This window comes from Sinocyclocheilus grahami, unplaced genomic scaffold (genome assembly GCF_001515645.1).
Source record: "Sinocyclocheilus grahami isolate Dianchi unplaced genomic scaffold, SAMN03320097.WGS_v1.1 scaffold1682.1, whole genome shotgun sequence".
Classification (NCBI taxonomy): Eukaryota; Metazoa; Chordata; class Actinopteri; order Cypriniformes; family Cyprinidae; genus Sinocyclocheilus; species Sinocyclocheilus grahami.
Window position 1 is genome coordinate 82,669 of NW_015506861.1, and position 4,485 is coordinate 87,153.

The window sequence follows — 4,485 nt, forward strand, 5'->3', positions numbered from 1 at the left end:
CAATCCCTCAGAGGACCTCAGATGATGCCAACCCTGAAACAACATACATAACTACCACATTTTGCTATAAGTTTGATTGCGTCATATAATAATTGCTGTTAATATTATTCATCGTCTGTTTTATTACGTCTTAAATTGATTTTTCCGTACTGCTGGTTCGTCTGGTCAGAGGAGAACTGGCCCCCCGACTGAGCCTGGTTTCTCCCAAGGTTTTTTCTCCATTCTGTCACCGATGGAGTTTTGGTTCCTTGCCGCTGTCACCTCTGGCTTGCTTAGTTGGGGACACTTCATTTCCAGCGATATCGTTGACATGATTGCAAAGATATTATTTAAACTGAGCTGGATGTTGACATCACTGAATTCAATGATGAACTGTCTTTAACTGAAAAATGAGTGTTTACTATTGTCATTTTGCATTATTGACACTATTTTCCTAATTAATGCTGTTCAGTTGCTTTGTCACAATCTGTATTGTTAAAAGCGCTATATAAATAAAGGTGACTTGACTTGACTTAAAGCAAACAGGTGAGGTGAGTGATCAGGTAAGTATGTTTTAACATTCCAAATCAAATAGAAACATTTATTAATTGTGGTGTCTGTTTGATTTTTATTAAAGGACTGATGGCACAATCAGAGCTGCTGTAGGCTGACGGGGACTCATCTGAGTCATTTCCTGAACCCAATCCTCCTCTTTCCCCCACTTTCCTGTCTGTCTCTTCTGTCCTATGCAAAAACAAGGCTAATAATGCTGAATAAGGCCCAAAAATAGTAATTGAAGGGTTAATCAAATATTTCTAAAAACAGAAAACACAGAAAGACTGTCTATGTGTCATGAATTTGACACAATCTATGCAAGTTTATTTATTCATCAATGTAACAGTCATTATGTAATGTGTTATTACTATGAAAATTGTAGTATTTTTAATTCCCGAGTAGATGAAGTATGATGACAAACTTTGATGTTGGCTTTGACAGAACTCTATGTTTTATTTCAGATAGACAGAGACAAAGTCAGATGAAAGTTCAACCAGGCCATATTAGACCACTTCAGACCCCATGTGACCTCATTAGACCCAAAAGGAATCATAGCAAACCAGTTTAGTACCCAGTTTTCAGACCATTTAAGACCACATCAGACCACATGTTTCTAGGCATTTCTAGCGTGTTTCTAATTGTTCTGTTTCTAAGTGTCATTACTTGTTAGGCATTGTTAGCATGTTACTACGTGTTGCTAACAATTGAACAGACTTGCTAGATTTAGCTAATGTTTTAACATATCCAGAAAATGTTTTAACACACTGCTAGTATGTTTTAACAAGTTTTTAACATGTTTCAGCATGTTGCTAGCATCGTTTAACATGTTCCTGCCATGTTTAGCATGTTTCTAACACGTTTTAGCATGTTGCTAGCATGATTTACCACTGTTAGCAATTTTTAACACGTTGCTATGTCCTAAGCTAGAGGCTTTACACAGTTTCCTGAAAGCTTTTTAGTCAATTCAGTAACACTTTCTATGAAGCCTGTATTTATAATACTGTAGCGATCCAGTCAGTGAAACGACAACTTGACGGGTTTCTTTTGTAGCTTGCTTTTTATTCACGAGAGCGCCCGAGGCGAACCCAACGCTTGAGCTCAACTCTCACCCTGAACTCCGAAACTTCCAGAACCTTTTTCCCCAGACTCCACCCACACACGAGTGCGCAGACTCGTTCTTCAGAAGAACACCCACCCCTTAAAGACCCCATGCAAAAAGAACACAAAACATATGAACCGAACATATTTGACTTAAATCACACCTGACAGCATAACACACTTTTTCAAACTTGCTACACTGCCCCCCCCCTCACAGAGTTCCTCTCGACCCCGAGGGAACGAACAAAGTCCCGGAACCGTCCCGGCGGCCTTCTGACTCTCTGAGGCCGCGGCTGCCCCACCTGTGTTACTGTCACCGGATTATCTAAATGCAACGGTTGCAGCTCAAGAACCGGTGTGGCTGCATGGGGGACTGCCAGAGGACTGGCAGTGCTCGGCTGCAGTCCTGCCTCGCTCTCTGGAACAGGTATATGCGTAGCGGAGGTCGGCGTCATGGCTGCAGTGGCCCCTCCTTTGTAAGGTGCCAATCTATCCCGGTGCACGGCCACCTTCCTACCCCTTGGAGGCAACTGAACCCGGTAAACAACTTCGCCAATTCTTTCTAGTACACTACATGGCCCGACCCACTGGGAGTCGAGCTTAGGGCACCTGCCCTTCTTCCTCTGTGGGCTGTAAACCCACACCAACTCTCCCGCTGTGAAATGCCGCCCTTTTGTTTTTAGGTCATAATTTCGCTTCTGCCGGGCCCCCGCTTTAACCAACTGCTTCCTTGCAAAATTATGAGCGACTTCCAATGAGTTCTGAAGAGTTCTAGCAAACTCAGGGCCCGGGGGCACAGCAGGTGCATCAGGTGGCCTCCCAAAAATCATTTCTCCTGGTGTTCTGATCTCGCGCCCCAACATCAAAAGGGCAGGTGTGCAAGAGGTTGAGTCTTGCACAGCAGATCGGCATGCCATTAGAATGAACGGCAAGTGCCTGTCCCAATCTCGTTGATGTTTAGCAGTCACAATGGCCAGCTGTGCTGCCAGGGTCCTATTAAACCTCTCTACGAGGCCATCGCTTTGAGGGTGCAAAGGGGTGGTTCTGGTTTTGTGGATCCCCAATTTGTCACACATTACCGCAAAGACACGTGACTCAAAGTTTCGGCCTTGGTCACTATGTACCGTTTCTGCTACCCCGAAGCGGCAGAACATGCCATCTACCAATGCGTCTACCACTGTCTCGGCTTCTTGGTCAGGCAGTGCGTAAGCTTCTGGCCATTTAGTGAAATAATCCATAGCCGTCAGCACAAACCTGTTACTCCTGTCAGAGCGTGGAAAAGGACCCATTATGTCCACCCCCACCCTCTCCATTGGACCCCTTACGGGGAATTGTTGAAGGGCTGCGTGGGACCGACCAGATGGCCCCTTGCGGGCGGTGCAATCATCACACCGCCGACAAAAATCCTCCACATCTCTTCTCACGAGCCCCCAATAAAAACTCTGTCTGACACGTTTGAGTGTTTTCGACACCCCAAAGTGTCCAGAGCCCACTGTCCCATGGGCAGCCCTGATAACCCCCTCTTGTAGCGACCTGGGTACCCCCCCCTGCCACCTCCCCTCCCCAGTGGCAGGGTCCTTCCACTCCCTCTGCAACACCCCGTCTTGCAAGCGCAGGACCTTAAATTTGGCCCATAAGTTCTTTGTGGACAGCGAGACAATGGCCACTTCCTCCCACGGAGGTCGCTGCTGAGCTTGGACCCACTGTATTACTGGTTGCACGTCTGGGTCTTCCTCTTGCAGCCGCCTCCAGTCCTCTACACTCACTGTCTCAACTGCCAAACACACTGGCGTATCACCATGCGTACAACCCAAAGAGGTACTACTGGCATCTGGGTTCCCAAGCTCTCTGTCCCTGGCCTCCCTCTTGTCACAGTACCGACATCCGACGGCTGAGCAAGGCCGACGAGACAGAGCATCTGCATTTGCATGTCCTGACCCTGCCCGGTGTACTACCCTCATGTCGTACGTCTGAAGTTCCTCAATCCAGCGTGCCAACTGGCCCTCTGGCTCTTTAAATGACATTAGCCACTGGAGAGCGGAATGGTCAGTACGTACAGTGAAGGGTAACCCGCACAAGTAATACTTAAAGTGCCGAACTGCAAAAAGCACAGCAGCAAGTTCCCTTCTGGTGACACAGTATCTGCGTTCAGATTTGTTGAACGTTTTGCTGTAGTAGGCCACGACCCGTTCCCCCCCAGACCCCACCTGAGAGAGAACTGCCCCCATACCCACATTGCTGGCGTCTGTGTCCAGAATGAAGGAAAGAGCCGAATCAGGAGGAGCCAATATAGGGGCTGTGACCAGGGCCTGTTTCAGGGCATCAAAAGAGTTTTGACACTCCTCAGTCCACGTGAAGGACTTCTCCTTCTTCTGCAGGCCGAAAAGTGGGTCTGCAATGGTAGAAAAACCCTGCACAAACCTCCTGTAATATGAGGCTAACCCCAAAAAACTTTTGAGCTGCTGCGACGTTGTAGGAGTGGGCCACCCGCTCACTGCCTGCACCTTCTCTTCCACTGTGCCAATCCCCTGCCCCCCCAGCTTGTGCCCCAAGAACGTCACCTCCCTCCTAAAGAAGTGACATTTCTCTGGGTGTAGCTTCAAGCCAGACTCGCTAATGCAACTCAGCACTCGCCTGAGAGCCTCTAGAGAGGCCTGAAAAGAACTACCATGGACCAGGATGTCATCCAGGTACACCAGACACTCTGACCGTGGAATACCTGATAACACCCTGTCCATTAACCTGGCAAAAGTAGCCGGCGCATTGCAGAGGCCAAAGCAGAGCACCCTGAACTGCCATAGCCCCCTACTTGTACAAAAAGCAGTTTTTGGTCTGGCTCCCGGAGCAAGTGGT